The sequence below is a fragment of the Camelus dromedarius genome, chromosome 8 (assembly GCF_036321535.1).
Source record: "Camelus dromedarius isolate mCamDro1 chromosome 8, mCamDro1.pat, whole genome shotgun sequence".
NCBI classification, from domain to species: Eukaryota; Metazoa; Chordata; class Mammalia; order Artiodactyla; family Camelidae; genus Camelus; species Camelus dromedarius.
This window is the reverse complement of record NC_087443.1, coordinates 31,938,464-31,955,270: the sequence shown is the minus strand read 5'-3', so window position 1 is coordinate 31,955,270 and position 16,807 is coordinate 31,938,464. Positions and strand designations below refer to the sequence as shown.

At 47.3% G+C, this 16,807-nt stretch overlaps 1 long non-coding RNA gene across 1 annotated transcript in view; it reads right to left on the bottom strand.

Moving 5' to 3' along the window:
- LOC116155767 (uncharacterized) overlaps positions 1–16,807 on the bottom strand; it is a 54,149-nt gene that overhangs the window by 17,834 nt on the left and 19,508 nt on the right. The window lies entirely within an intron of this gene.

The window sequence follows — 16,807 nt, the reverse complement described above, 5'->3', positions numbered from 1 at the left end:
ATTCTGCAGTCAGATTACAAATTTTATCTCTGAATATGTAAAGGCTACAGAGATGGAGTTTGAAAAAGACTACTTATTTCAAGTCTCTGACTGGGCAAGGAACCTAGGGCTCAGAGAGGGGCATGACCTGCCACGGGGAGGAGGTGTGGCCCAGGCAGGAGCAGAGCACACAACACACACACAGGTGGTGTGGCAAGGGCTTAGAGAGCCAGGGGACTGCTGGCCTGTCTTCATGAATGTTCTGGGTGACCTGGACTTGTGCTCTCTGGGCCCCAGTTTCCTTATCAGTGAAATTGGTGTTGGGCCAGATGAAGGCCAAGGCCCTTCCCACTCCTCCTTCCCTGTAACTGTTGGCCAGTCCTCCTCCCACACCAGCCTCTGGAGAGTTGTTATCTCCCTTGTTTCTCTTCCTGGTCCCAGACAGGCCTTGTTTGCCCAACTGTAAGACAGTAATCCTTCTGCTTGAGTGTATGGTCAAATCTCTTGGGGTTCCCATTAAATGCAGATCCCTGGGCCCTGGTGGAGATTCTGACTGTGTGTGTCTGGGGCAGGGCCCCAGGAATCTGCATTTGCATTTAGGATCCTGACACAGAGTCTTGAACTTTGGGATGGCTTAGAAAACTCACATCTCTTTGGTTCCCCAAAATGAATGAACTTGGGTTCAAGCTAGATTTGAAAATAGTGGTAACAAGTAAAAAGGTGCCTAGAGCAGTTTTAAGAGAGCCCTTACTTCTGAGCATATCTTCCTAATCACCACCCTGTAAGGAATGGGTGGGGCAGGAGTTTGTAATGTTCTACAGATCCGTAAACAGAGGCCCAAACCTTTAAATGATTTTGTCTTCTTTTGATCATGGCTGACCTTTTCTAGCCCCTCAGGGCGGAGCTGGCAGTGAAGCAGCCTCAGCACTTAGCTGGTGTCTGGGGGCACTTTCCTGGGGGAACTGAGATTGGGACCAATGCTCATGGCTGTGCTTCCTCAGCCCCTAAAGAGGAAACCAATGGTGTCTAACTCCAGAACAGAGAGTCTCACTGGTTTCTGGAGACAGGAGCTGGATGGCGCCGTAAGCATTAACTCCTCTCTTGGACCAGGAGGCAGTGAGCATCCTAGACTCCTCTTAGATGGTCAGACTGAAGGGGGAGGAAAGCGTGGGTTCCTACAAAAGCTCAGCTGAGATGCCTTCTTCTGAGGCCCAGACTAACTTTCTTCATCCTAACAGGGCTTGAAAATCCCCCCACAGGAAAGGGGCTCTTCGGCCTCCTAAGATGCAGCAGGGAGCTCTGTCCCAGGTATTGGGCTCTTGAAGAGAAGATGGAGCAGCCTTCTTTGTCGCTAAGATAGAACGCTAATAAAGCTTATAAGACTTCACACATAAAATCCAGCTTTGGAAAATGCTTTCAGAAATCCTTCTATTTGGCCTACAAAATTTGTATTGATTGCCTCCCTTCATCTAGGATGAAGGATTCTCTCCCTTATTTCTATTTCCCACCCCATCAAGATGCTACTGGAGAACCTGCAATAGCTCCCTACTGTCAGATCCCACTGTCTGCCTTTGAAGACCTTTGGTATTGGGCCTTAATCACCCTATTCAGGCTGACCGCCCACCACTCTCTACCACTCCCCTGGCCTGCCCCCTTCTCTAGCCCCAGACTCTGCTTATTCCAGTGCCCTCCACCAGGGATGTGATCTTTTTCTGTCTTGCCTGAAAACCCTGCCCTTCCTTTAAGGCCCAAAGCAAGTTCCAGCCCTTTTATGACACCCCTCTGCCTCCCCTTGCCTCATCCTTCACCAGGGCAGTGTTGAAAATTTAGTGGTTTTCCAATCCCATTGTATGCACCTGTTTTGTATCCTGCCCCTGGGTTCCCCTCAGGCCTAGTTGTCCGACTGCATGATCATCCCCCTTCTCCACTGGCTCAGACAATACGAGATTCCCCCACCAGCCTCAAACTCTCAGGCTAAGGAGACCGGAGGGCAGAGTGGAAACACTTTGTTGTTTTACTATGCCTGCCACCTAGTTTGGAGGAATATTAATGGCTAAGGTCCTAGAAGGGAGGTAGTGTCTCAGTGGGTAAGGCCACCATACAGTAGAGTTGGTGAAATCTGGGTTCGGATTCTCACTCAGACATTGCTTAGCCAATGACCTTGAGCAAGTCACTTTCAGTTTCCTCCTCTTCACATGGGGATGATAGTGAGGAAATGCTGTGTATAAAAGTATGGCTGGAGTTCACCATTGGCAGAAGAAGCCAGTGGCCGGGCAAGAGATGGCGGCCCGGCTGTGGCGGAGCCTGCACCCTTTCCCTTTGGCCTGGCTTTCCTCTAACATCTTTTCAAAAGTCATCATCTTAACAACAGTCATGCCAATATATAACCTTAATAAATTCTTGTAAAAAAAAATCATTTGGGGGGGAATGTGCTCAGTCAGCTTCATTTCGAAGCCATATTTTTCTAAGCCCAGTGCATATTCAGTACCCACATAAGGTTCCTTTAATTCTACCTCATGTTTCAGAAGAAATTCAAAGGCCCAGAGTGGCTTAGAAAGCAGGGCTGCAGGGCTAAGGTGGGAAGTGTGGTCTCCTACCTCCTGTGCCTTCTGCTCGATCCCCTGAGCCCTCCTGGTTCCCCAGCGCAGGTGTCCTGCTCAGTCACATCCTGCTCTTGCTGCAGGAGGTGGCCAAGTGCTGCTGGGGCAGTCCAGCAGAAGGCTGAGGAAACATGAGGTACAGAAACCAGGCCCAATTAATAGATTATTACAGGACCCTGTAATTATCCTGAAAGGGGGGCTCTTTACAAAGGAATCACAATTAGAAAACAGCCCATTAAACTGAGACACATCCACGCAGGGGTGCCGCTGGGGGATCTCCATCTCAATCCCAACAGTGGGCAGCTGCATGGAAACATCTGTGGCCGTGGGGTACCGAGGCTCTGAGAGCAGATACTGATTGACTGTCATCTGATTACTGTGTTCATTCATTCAACCTACATATAATTAATTGGGTCCATGGAGCTGCAAGAGTAAGCCAAAGTAAGTGGGAACCCTTAAGAAGCTGGTATCAAAATCAAAATTCTCTCTCTCTTTCATACGCAATCTCACATAATGACACACATACATTTATAAGCAAACCCCGGGGGCATAAGAAAAAAGAGAAAATGGGCACATACTCAATTTTCCCCATCCCTAACTTCCCAGGGGGAAAAAACTAACAGTACTGAAGGATTAAACGTATACAAGATAAAACTAATTAAACAGTATAATTAAAATTGGTGAATTTTATTGAATGCAAATGATACCTTAATCCCTGATTTTTTTAAAGAAGTATATATATACACAAAAATTAACTCAAAGTGGATCATAGACCCAAACGGAAGAACTAAACTATAAAATTCTTAGAAGAAGATAAAGGAGTAAATCTTCATAATCTTGGATTAGACAATGATTTCTTAGCTATGACAACCAAAATATGAGTATCAAAAGAGAAAATCAATGAGCTGGACTTTATAAAATTTAAAATCTTTTGTGCTTTGAAGGACACAATCAAGAAAGTAAAATGACAACCTACAAATTGGGAGAAAATATTTTGCAAATCTATATATATGATATACGATTTAGAACTCTTACAACTCAATTAAAAATGAGCAAAAGACTCGAATAGACATCTCTCTGAAGGTGTACGAATGACCTATAAGCATTCATAAAAAGATGTTCAACATTATTGGTTGGTACAGAAATATAAATCAGCACTACAATGGGATACCATTTCATACTACCAGAATGGCTATACTCAAAGAGACAGACAATAATTCGTAAGGATGTGAAGAAACTGGAACCCTCACACATCGCTCGAGGGACTGAAAAATCACAGCCATTTTGCAAACAATTTGGCTGTTCCTCATAGTGTTAAAAATACAGTTACCATATGACCCAGCAATTTCACTTCTAAGTATACACCCAAGAGAAATGAAAAGATATGTCCACACAAAAACTCATATATGAATTTTCATAGCAGCATTATTCATAATATCAAAGTGGAAACAACCCAAATGTCCATCGACAGATGAATGGATAAACAAAATATGGAAGATCCAAAAGATGGGCTATTATTCATCAATACAAAGAAATGAAGTACTAATCCATGATATCACATGGATGGGCCTCAAAAATGCTATGCTAAGTGAAAGAAGCAAGTCATGAAAGACCACACATTGTATGATTCCATTTATATGAATGTCCAGAATAAGAAAATCATAGAAATAGAAAGCAGATTAGTTACTTAGACCTGGAGGACTAGAGGGGAGATGGGGTGACTGCTAATGGGTACAGAATTTCTTTTTGGGGTGATGATAATATTCTAAAATTGATTTTGGCAATGGTTGCAGAACTCTGTGAATATACTAAAAACCACTGAATTGTATACTTTAAACAGATGAAATTTATGGTATGTAAATTATATCAACACAACCTTTTTTTAAGCACACATTTTTCAAAATCCATAGAATTGAACACCTAATAAAAGGGTGCACTTTACTGTATACAAATTATACCTCAATTTAAAAACAATTTAACACACACAAAAGTCTATAAATGAGCTCTAGAAGTTTTAAAACATTAATTATAGTTCCATAATTATGATTCCATTAGTATAAATACGGTAAAGTTTTCACCAAGAAAAGGAAAGCAAAGAGAAGCTACAAGAACTTTGGTTCAAATTTCATTTCTTGCCTGTCTCTGCCAACAGAATGTCAGTCTACATTTTTTGTGTGCCTAGAACAGTACCCAGCTCACAGCAAATGCTCGACAAACATATGTGAACGAAAAGGAGGATGGAAAGGACCATGACATCTCAAATCCACCATCTCCTAGAGAAGCCCATTGGAGCCACTTCCAAACACTTTTTTTTTTAATTGTGGTAAAATACACAAAACATAAAATGTACCATCTTAACCATGTGTAAGTGTACAGTTCAGTAGTGTTAAATATATCCACATTGTTGTGCAAGCCATCCCCAGAACTCTTTCATCTTGCAAGATTGCAACTTCATACACACTAAATAACAATACCCCATTGCCCGCCTCCCAGCCCCTGGCAATCATCGTTCTACCTTGTGTCTCTATGAATTTGACTTCTCTAGATCCATCACATAGTGGAATTATAAAGTATTTGTCTTACTGTGCCTGGCTTACTTCACTCAGCACCATGTCTTCAAGGTTCAATTACACTGCAGCAAATATCAGAATTTCCTTCCTTTCTAAGGCCGAATACCATTCCACTGCATGGATATACCACATTTTGCTTATCCTTTCATCCGTCAATAGACATTTGGGTTGCTTCCATCTTTTGGCTACTGTGAATAATGCTGCTATGAATATGAGTGTACAAATAACTCTGAGAGCCTGCTTTCACTTTTTTTGGGTACATACCCAGAAGTGGAATTGCTGGATCATATGATTAATTCTATTTTTAACTTTTTGAGGAACCACTATACTGTTTTCTACACCATTTGCACCATTTTAAATTCCCACCAATACTGCACAACACTGTCAAGCACTTTTATGCCTCTCTACTTCTCAGTGCAGGTCCAAATGACCCCAGTCAAGCCCCACTGCACCCACACCTACAAGGTGGTAAGTGGTGAACGGCTGGCTGAGGGCGATGGATTAGCAGACTCCTGTCTGTTCTAGGAATTCGGAGCCAGAGTGAGGACAGCTTCCCAGAGGAGGAAGAATGAGAGTTCAGCCCTGAGGATGTGAGGGCAGCTCTTCTCACTCTCTCCCTTGGGCCTCCCTCGACCTCATTCCCATTCCTTTGGAGGGGAGTGGGGAATCAAGGGCTTGGGACAGAGTCGGAGAGCTGATTCGGGCTGGCTCGTCTCAGAAGACAGGAGAGGAGCCTGAGCCCCCAGGAGAGAAGGGCTGAGGTTGGAGAACCTGTCTCAGTGGCCCCCAACCCATTCTGAGCCTCCAAAAATTTTGACTTTCGCTATCATTGATGGAGTGAAGATATGAAAAACCTGTGACTTCAGCAACAATGTTAAGTGAATTCGTGTTTTATTCACCCAAACTGCACCTACAGACATTTAAAAAAGCAGCAGGAGACATAGGGGCCAGACATGCTGTGGACATTAGTCTACGGACAACCCGGGCTGGTCCTCACTGGAAACTGCCAGCCCCTGATGATAACTTCAAACCCTCTTTTAAGTCCCCCAGAAGTCAGCAGCAGGCAGAATGGAAACTGCCCACTCCACCATGGGGCTACAGGAAGGGCAGGCCTAGGGCTCATGTTTATAGAATGCTTTACATCTTCAACTCACTTAACGTATCACCAGTCCTATGAAGTAGGTACTATTATTATTATTATTTTAACTGAAGTATAGTCAGTTTACAATGTTGTTAATTTCTGGTGCCCAGCATAGTAATTCATTTATATACGCCTTTTCATATTCTTTTTCATTACAGGCTCTTACAAGATATTGAATATAGTTCCCTGTGCTCTACAGTAGGACCTTATTGTTTATCTGTTTTATATATAGTAAGGTACTATTATCATTAGTCCCATTTTTCAGATGAGGAAACGGGATTATGGGGCAATGGAAAGAGTTTGAACTGGGAGAGGGGAGCCCTGCAGTCTAGCATGATTTTGCCATTGACCTTGTTTCTTTATCTTTGAACTGAGATGGTGGGACTGGATAACCTCAAGAATGATTCTTGGAGGCAGAGCTCAGCTGCCAGCAGCTGTCTCCGCTGCTTTTCCCAGCCCCACCCCGTCACTGCTCCCCAGGTTCAAGCTTGGGGCGGGGTGGGGTGAGGGTGGGGGCCGGAGAAATAACAGAGCCACCTTGCAGGTTGCTGGGCAAATGCTTGACTGCTTTCTGGAGCAAGTTCAAGTCTGGAAGGAGAAGGTTAAGAAGAAATTTCCACAGCCCTTCCCCCAGCCAGGGATTTTCCACTCTGCCTGGGCAGACACGCCTCTCAGTTTCCCCAGAGTGAGCACCGGGCAATCCATAGGTGTTAATGAACGTCTCAGCTGAGTGCTAGGAAGACTGTAAGACCTGGTTCTGCTTCCTGCCCTGGGAAAAGGGGCAAGTTTGTTGGGAAGGCACGACTGCCCCAGAAAGATGAAGAGGTGGGCTGGGAACCAGGATGGTGTACAATGAAGTATTCAGTCTAGAGGCACCCCAGAGAGAGACCAGTGGGGACAGGAACCACCAGGGGAAGTTTTCTAAAACGGGGGATGGGAGCTGAAGGGCCAGAAATGGGAGGAGGTTTGCATGGGCAGAGAGAGAATAGAACAGATGAGAAGGGGAATAATGTGGACCAGCTTTGCAGAAGTTGCTGTGAACACAGGGACAGTCTAGTGGCCAGGAGAAAGTACAATGTAAGAAGTGGAAAATTTGATGAAGCAGATTGTGCAATAAAGAAGACGGACGGCTTTGCTATGGCCTTTGCACAAGCTGTTCCCTCGGCCGGAAACACGCTTCTCTCAGAGCGTCACCTGGTTGGCTCCACATCAGCGGGGTTTAGCTCAAATGTACCCTCAAATGCTCCACAGGGAAGCCTTCCCTGGCCACTCCTGCTACAGCAGCCTTGAGCCCATTTCTTGCACATCTTTGTGTTTCATTTTCTCCCCAGCACTCATCACCACCTGCACTTATCTTGTTTCTTTTAGTGGCTGCTTCATGGAATTCCACAAGAGCAGAGGCAGTGATGGGGCTAGTTCTACACTCCCCAGAGCCTGGCACAGAGCAGGCCCTCAGTAAATATTGTTGCGTTTAACTGAATTGCACTTGGAGTGTTATGATAAAAGGAGGCCTATGATAATGTTGCTTTTTTCCTGAGCACTACGATATGCCAGGCAGGGTGCTAAGTGCTTTACAAACATTATTTCATTTATTCCTCTGAACAACTCTTATGAGGGAAGTGCTACTATTATCTCTGTCTTTGGGGTTCTTTCTTATTTTATTTTTTTCCTTTAAAAAATTGTTTCTTCTTTTTTTTTCTTTTTAAAATTATCTCTGTTTTAGAGGAAACTGAGGTCCAGAGAGGTTGGTTAAGTTGCTCAAGGACACACAGAGCCAGGATTTGAACACACACATTTATCCTCTAAATTAGCACTGTCTGATAGAAACATGAGCCACATAAGTGACTGAAATTTTTCTAATAGCTACATTTAAAAACTCAGGTGATGTTAATTTCAATGATATCTTAAATATTTAATTTAATATTTAATATTAAAATTTTAAATCTGATACATTAAAAATTATTTCAATACATAATCAATATAAAAACATGAATGACATATTTTAAAATTTTATTTTACTAAGTCTTAAAAATTTGGTGCCTCGTTTACACTTAAAATACTTGCTAAATTTTTGTCAGAAAATGATCCATGCTTAGATTTCATAAAATCTGCAGTTTAAAAGGTAGATCTGCCGGAGCGGGGTGGTCAGATGGGGGCCCTGGCTATTCAAGTTGTTCTACACATACTTCGATGTTTCTGATAACTGCATTGAGTATCAGTTTTAAAGCTTAAATGTAAATCGATTAAAGTTAAATAAAATGGTAACTCAGTTCCTCAGCTGCACTAGTCACACTTCAAGTGCCCAAGAGCCACATGTGGCTGGTGGCCACTGTACTGGGTGGGAGAGACCCAGGGGAGGGATATGGAGCAGAAGGGACCAGCTGTGGGAGGGAAAGGGGGTCAGCTGAAGTGGCAGGCCTGGGCCCACCTAAAAATGAGATGGAGTGACCAGCCGTGACTTCCACCAAGCTGCAGAGGTTGGCTCACTCACAAGGGCTGGGCCTCCAGTGAGTTTTCTGTAGGCCTGGGCTTCTTCCCACCACGGAGGTGATAGCCCTCAGACCCCTTGGCTGAGCACATGGTCAGCCTCCTCTCAGCGCTTCTATCCCCTTCAACCCCAGGGGATCCTGGGGCGGGTGTGGGACTAGACCTGAGCAGGCTGAGGCTGATGGGGCAGAATGATCACCCCCTTTGCCCCCCGACCTATGGTCCACTGGAGAGGGGTGGTAAGGTGAGGGCCCTGGCTATACAACTCTGGAGTCAAGTACACCTGGGTTCCAAGCCCAGCTGGGCCAGTTCGTTGCAGTGTGAACTCAGACAAGTCAAGTCTGTGCTCTGAACTTCAGCTTCCTTATCCAGAAACTGAAGACCAGTAATGAAATGCTGTGAGATTCGGGTGACGCCTACAGAGTGCCCAGCTCAGAGTAAATGACCAATTAACATAACTAGTCTTCCTAGATAATGTCCTTTTCCTGTCAAAAATAGGAAAGTAAGACTAGATCATGTTTGTGATCACTGGAAAGGAGATGTCCCAAGTGAGCTGTAGAGGGAGTGAGTTAATCTGGGTGGATGAGGGTTCCCTCCACAGGGAACCCCACTTCCCCTGCATGACACAGCCCTGGTTAACCATCCGGAGTGGGGAGGAGGATACGCCACTCCCACAGGCCCTGGGTGCTTGAGCGTGAGTGGTGGGGTAAGAATGGCCAAGAGCCACCTTCCAGAAATGGGGAGTGTGAGTCAAACTGAATCAGGAACAGATGAAGTCACCCTGGGTCCCTGGAGTTACTCAGAGTGACACTGGTACATGCCCGGCAGGACTGATGGATGAACTGAGCTCCAAGAAAGCAGGTGGGGCTGGAAACTACCCAAGACAAGGAAACTGGTGGAGCGGAAACTCTAGGCACTGCCTCAGGGTGGCAGGAAGAGGGGCTCCGTCTGGGTATTTTGGAGGGCGAGGCAGCTGCAACTCCCTCTCCCAGTCAGAACTCCGCTTGAGCAAAGAATACCCGCCTCAGGCCCCAGCTCTCCCCACTGCACTTTCCCAGCCCCCAAACCTTTGCTCTGCTGGCTTCTCCCAAGTGCAGGAGCTGAGAGAGCCCTGAGCCGACCTCTGTCCTCTGCCCGCCAAAGGTCTCTTGCTCTTGTCACCTTATTCTGCTAACATTTTCCGCATTTTCTCCCTTGTCTGCCACCCCCTACTGGAATCGGTGCTTTTAGCGTTAGGACAAGTCTATCTTGGTGGAGGCTTAGTAGATACTTGCTGGGACGTTAGACTCAAGAACTGGGTGGGTTTTCTTCGCATTTCTAACACTCGTTATGTGGCTGGGGGTCAGCCTCTCTGAGCCTTGTTTCCACATCTTTAAAGTGGGAAACGAAATCCCTACAATGCCTGGGAGAACCAGATCAGAAAGCAGGGAGGATGAAGCATCCAGCTGGTTCTAGGACGTTTCTGATGGATAACACTTCAGACACAGTTTGTGAGCAGGTCAACTTGCAGAAGAGGAAACTGAGGCACAAGGAAGCCATGAAGAAAGGCTGCCCAAGGAGAAGAGTTGAGCTCTCCCTGCTCCCCACCCCCAGCCCCTAAGGCCCTGGTTTATCCTTCCAGGACCTCTGGTTAGATCACTCTCATTCCATTTCCCTGGGAGTTTCAGTCCAGAGGTCCTGCAGTGTGCCAGCCTGTCCCTGCCTTGGGAGATGGCCTTGCCCCACTCAGCTTCCTGTATGGGATGGGGTCTGGTTCATGGGGGTAGGGAGGGTGCAGGAGACAGCAGAGCTGGCTGCCTCTGGTGCTGGGTGCTGGGGTCACAGAGCGTGTGTGTGTGTGTATGTTCATCACTCCAAAAATATTCACTGGATCCTCACTACACCCCAAGAGGGAGGCAGTCCAGCCTAGTGGGGAGATGCTGGAGTCAAACTGGACTCATATTAAATGACATAACACTCTTGGCCCTTCCGAAGTCCCAGTCTCCAACCTGAAAAAGAGGGCTGTGAGGACGGTGCGTATATAGCACTTAGCCCAGGGCCCAGCTCACCATCAACACTCAATAAATAGCAAGTGGTTTTTTTTGTTGGTTTGTTTGCTTCTCAGATTGTCAGCCCTGTAAGGACACAAGGGACACTTGTTTTGGCCACTGCTTATCCACAGCCCTCACACTTGGTAGGTGCTCAGTTGGATGAAGGAATAAGTGGAAGAAAGGAGGAAGGAAGAGAAGGACGGAGGAAGAAAAGGAAAAGGGGAGGAAGAAAAGGAAAAGGAGAGGAAGGAGCAGCTCTGATTTGGTACCTCTCAGCTTCTGTGCCCACCTCATCCTCCCTCTCTCACTTGGGGGCCACCTTCAAGGCTCCTCTCACTGTGTGCTGAATGGTGACCTGGAAGGAGAGCTGATCTGAGAATGGGACAGCTGAGTCTAAATCACCACTTGACTGAACTTAGCCTCCTCAACATTCTCCTCTATGAAAAGATAATGACTGTACCAACTACCCTCTGAATTCAGTAGGGAGGTCCAAGAGATGTGTATGAATACACTGAATATATTTGTAAGCTAAAGAGTGTTAGGGATTATCTTGGTAGAATGATAGGCAGTGTAGGCTCTGGGACTAGATTTCCTACATTCAAATTCCTGCACCACTGCGTGCAGACCTTGGGCAAGATCCTTAACCTCTCTGGACCTCGGCTTCCTTATCCATAAAACAAGGATAATAACAGCACTCGCCTCACAGAGTTGTGAGATTTAAGTGAGATAATGTATGAGAAGCTCTTGAATCAGTGGAGAGTGCACAGTAGGCCCTCAAAAAAATAGGGGCCACGATAACAAAGCCTGCCCTCAGGAAGGATTCTGTGAACTACTTCTCACTGAAGTGTGAATGGGTGATAAGACCTACTATGCCCCCTCTGCTCAGAGGAATTGGAATCTTAACAGGGATTAAAGGAGTGAAACCCCCTCTAAGGATGGAATTTTTTAAAGTAGAGGAAGTAAACAGAGGGTAGAGAAGGGCCTTTCTAGGGTCCCTCAAAATCACAGTTGCTGCCTGCTGCACAAATCCTGCTGGGTCCAAGAGGGGTACCCCACACAGGAGAAGGGAGAACACAGTCCCAGTCCCGGAGGAACCTCCTCTCTGCTTGGAGAAACAGGGAACAACTAGACCCTAGGACAGTGCATAACTATGGCTAAACATGGAGGGCCATCTGCAGCATGGCGGGCAACAGCTGGGGTCCAGCTATGAGAACAGGAACTAAGGCCAGAGGTGGGGATGGGCACCAGATGTGATGAGGACTGACCTGTGACCAATGAGGAAGGGGTGGCTCCCTCCTGGAGTGGAGGCCCCATCCTCCACCTCTGTTTTCTCTACTAGGAACTTAGTACCAGGCTGGCACCCATAGCAGAGGGTGTAGAGGTGTTCAGGACAGGGGGTCTGGAGTCAGACTGCCAGGGCTCAATCCAGGCTCTACTTCTTTTCAGTTGTGTGACCTTGTGACCTCAGTGTGCAGGACACAGGGAGAGGGAGCTGCTGGCACCCATTCCCCATCTCTTCCCATCCTTCTTTGAAGAAACATTCCTCCCTCCTTCCTTTTCAGCCCATTGGAACAGGTGGGGCTACATGCATGGGGCCTGTGACCACACCCACCAGTCAGCACAGAACCTTCCTGGACAGTGCCTTTTATCAGTGGTCCCACAACTCCTAATTGTCTAATTAGAGTAAATCCTGGAACTTGGGTCGCAATTACCAAGAAGAGACCCTCGTTTCTACTGAAATAGAATTGGGGGTGATATGAACCTGAGGCTGCAGATGACCCTTCATAGCAGAGTGGAAAGATTCAGTCTTTATGTTTTTGAGTTTCCAGGTCAACCCATGCCTGGATTGTTCAGTTTCCTGAGCCAGTAAATTCCTCTCTTAGCATAAACCAGTTTGAGTCAGGGTTTTTTGTCATTAACATCAGAAAGAGTCTGAAATTCACATGGTGAACTTTTTTAACCTCTCTATAAATTTCAGTTTCCTCATCTGCAAAAAGGGGATGACAATAATAGCATTTTTCAGGAGAAAGGAAGGGTTGTTCTGGGATAATTAAAAGAGTTGATGAGGGTCCAACACTTAACATAGAGCCTGACATGACCTATGTTAGGCATTCAAAAAACGTCAACTTTTAGGTGCTCTGTGTTTGTTAACAATTCTGGCCCTAGGAGATGAACTACAAAGGTATCTGGGAAAAAGCCTATACCTGTAACTCTGAGGGGTCCCAGGAAACTCTGGGCGTGAGGTGGTGGGGGGCACTCCACTCTGCAGGGAGGACTGCTTTATCCATCCAGATCACAGGTGGCACAAAGAAAGCTCAGGTGGGTGTCATGATTCTTTTTCCCAGTCTTCACAATCTAATCAAGCCCATTTTGCAGATGAAGAATGTGAGGCTCAGAGATTAGGTCCAATCTAATCTATATCCAGCCCCCAAACTGACGGCTCAGCCCCTGCCTTGGAGCACATCAGTGCTGTACCACCGTGCGGCAGCTCCTTGCCAGGTCTCAGTCCCAGTTACTAGGCTAAATAAAATGGGTCTGTTATTGTTAAACCAGGGCTTCCACTAGTAATGCTAGGCAAGTTTGAAAGGGTAAAAAGGAGTTAGAAACACTCTTCCTCCTTCCCTGAGGGTGGCTCTATCTTGGACCTGCTGTCTCCTGCACAGAGAACTTTCTTGGTTTCCCCTTTCTCGTGTAGTTAAGGTGCTGTCACCAGTTAGCGGCGGTTTACCCCCCAGAGGGAGTCTGACGCAGTTTTGCTAAAGGAAACCACGCAAGCCTCACAGCTTGGCACGACCCTTCCTTCCGGGCAGGCCAGGATGCCTGGGGAGTAGGGGTGGGAACAGCACCTCCCACTTCCCTCCAGATAACCGCCAAGCCGGCCAGATCATTCTCACGTCTGGGAATTGAGCTCACGTTGGGCTTTTCCCATCTAGCCTCCTTAAGCCTCAGTTTCCTCATCTGTAAAATGGTACCCGCCTATTTCAGGGTGATTTTGAGGGCATTATGGGTGGTGGGGGGAACTCCTAGGCTGTTCAGCACAAGGATCAGCACAAAATCATGGGTGTTCAATCCCTCCTCCCAAACAGAGAGGAAGGCACCTGTGTGCTGGAGAGGGCAGAGCGAGGATTCGAACTGGGTCTTATGTGACTCCAAGCTCAAACGTCTACCTTCAGGAACTTCACCCTCTTTTGCTAGTGGGATCCTCCCCACCCACTTCCCTAATACTTTTCCTCCTCAGCCTCCTTCCCAGCCTTACAGTGTCTTCTCCTCTGCCTGGCAGCCCTCGGGCACCTCCCAACTACAGCCCCACGGAGCCAGACCTCCCCCACCTGAATTGTTGGAAAGAAAAACTGTTTTCTTCTGGGTCCTTTGAGTCCATTCACCCAGCTCTGCATTGATTCATCCTTGCCTGAGGAAACGTCCTGTGTGATGCTCCCCTACCTCCACCCCCACCCACCAGTAACTCTAGGACACAGCTCCACTGTAGCCAGTATGGCCGTGAGAAGTGGGATCACATGCCCATGGGTCTCCCTGTGGGATGGGAAGCGAGATGCATCACCCCCTCTAAATCTCCTTACAGGGGTCTCTCCCTGTCTGCCTCGGGCTGGTGCCTTCTGATGGTGGAGGCGGGCCCTCGACCTCAATGGCCAATGAAGAAGCTCATAGGGGTACTTTTGGTTGTCAAGGCAACAGGAAGCTGTATTTCATGTCCCCACCTCCATCCTTCCAAGGACCAGACAGGTCACACTCTGTGGGCCCTAGTTCCACCTCAGGATAGAGTGGGAATCAAAGCTGGGGGACAACTATGACCCAAAACCCTTCACAAATGCTAACAGCATAGATGAGCCAGTGTGTACAACATCGATAGAAGACTGCCTGAAGGAGGGGCACTACGAATAGGGTTCTGTTAAAAGGGACAGTGAAACCCAATTTACTATATTGGAGTGGAGGTAGCACCACAGGGGCAGGGCACGTTGCTGGGCAAATTCAGGTGGGAATGAGTTGGGTAGGTGCTTAGCAAGTAGATTAGGGCTTCCAAGCCAAGACTCACCCAGGGCAGGGATGGGAGCCAAGATGAGCAGGTGCAGCTGAATTGTAGGTATCACAGTGCTTTAGTTCTAGGCAGGAAGAGAGAACCAAGGGTCACCAAGGCCATTCCCTTGCCTCCAGGCAGCTTGCACTCTGTTGTAGGTATAGTCATGTCCGGTCTTGGGCATTCATTAACCTCATACTCTTCCCAGGAAAGAGGAAGGTGACCAAGTTCATTGTCCCCATTTCACAGATAAGAAAACTGATACCTGCCTGGTAAAGTACTCACCCTTGGGCCCTGGGGCCTGGCATTGGGCCCAAGCAGGGCTCTCCAGCCCTTTAACTCCTTGGTGTGTGGCTGGTCCAAGGAAGCCCCATGCCACAGCTCTGACATTGTCCACCCTTACTGATGATACAGGGATGCTGGGGCCAACTGAACCCCATGTTTAACGAGGCAGGTGAGCCAGAACAGGGAACCCTGCCCCTGCCTCTGGTGGCTCTGGACCGGCAGCAGGTAGAGGCAGCAAGACTCCCTCCTTGGTCACTCTGAGAATGAGTCCAGTATTCCTCCATGGTCCTGGCCTCACAAGGCCCACAGTCTAATGGGGAGACAGACCTGCCATAACTGCCGAGTGTGATAATTGCTCAGGGACAACATGGACAAAGCACAGTGGCATCACAAGAGAAAGGGTGCCTGAGTCTGCCCAGGGAAGCTGGAGAGACCTCACAGAGGAGGCAGCCTTTCAGAGGCCACAAGACACATAGGCCTTTGCCCGGCAGACAAGCAAGAGGAGGGTGCAAAGGGAATAATGTCTGCAAAGACCTGGTGCCCTGGGGAAAACGCAAGTCAGGGCAGGACTGTGGTGGAACCTGGGCTGTGGAGCGAATGCCCAGGACAGGACTGCGTGCCCCACAGTTGGGTGCTTTCTTTCCCCTTCTGAACCAGCCAGTACCCACATTTGCTTTTCTCCAAATGATGGATTCATAGAACCCTCAGAACCACTTCTGAGGATCCCACTTTGAGAAGGGCTGGGTTAGAAATTAACCACGGTCAACTATGGCTACATGCCAACCACATGGATGGATAACACTGGTGTTGTGTTGAGAGAAAGAGGCCAGGCACCAGAGTCATTCTATAAGACCCAGTTATATCAAGTTCAAAGATACTGACAGGATACCTCTAGTGTGGAAGGTCTTAATCCTCTGGGGGACAGTAATAATATCGTGTTTCTTGATCTGAGTATTGGTTTCACAAATGTGTTCTCTTTGTAAAAATTCATCCAGCTCTATACTTAAGCTTTGTGCATTTTTCTGTATGTAGCTTCTACTTAAATTAAAAAAAAAAAAGTTAACTGCTTTCCGTAAACATCAGTGTAAATGTAGACACTAAAATTTTGTGATCACATAATCGGCTGTAAGCCAAACATCCAGATGATGCAGAATATGTTTATATTGATTTTTTAGATTATTCCAAAATGAAAACAAATATTTTAAAGTCTCATGGAGACTTCTCAGACTCCAGAGAGCCTGTCTACAGACTCCAGGGTTTGAGAGGAGGGGAGGCATTACAATGCTCAGTCCTGGGCCTGGGGGATGGAGGGTAAACTGTACTGTACATCGGCCTGGAGCCTCTTCCCAGGGGGGGGACACAGGGAGACGATGCCCTCATTCAATAGATCGCCTGTTCCTGGGAGGCTGAGGACCCCCAGGATGAGGGAACTAGTTCCCGCAAACCCCCTGAGACTCAGACCCAGCCCCATCATAGCAGGGATGGCCACTAGAGGTGGGTCTCCCTGGCCGGGCTGGGAGCTTCTGAAGGGCAGGGGCCTCTTTCACTCACTCTATGTCCCTGATGCCTAGAGAGGGGCCTAAACAACCCAGCTCTGGGTGGAACAGACTGTTCCAGAACCCAGAGAGGGCTGCATCTGTGGGCAGGCGGCTCAATAGCCTCTCAACAGGTGTCCTCTCCCG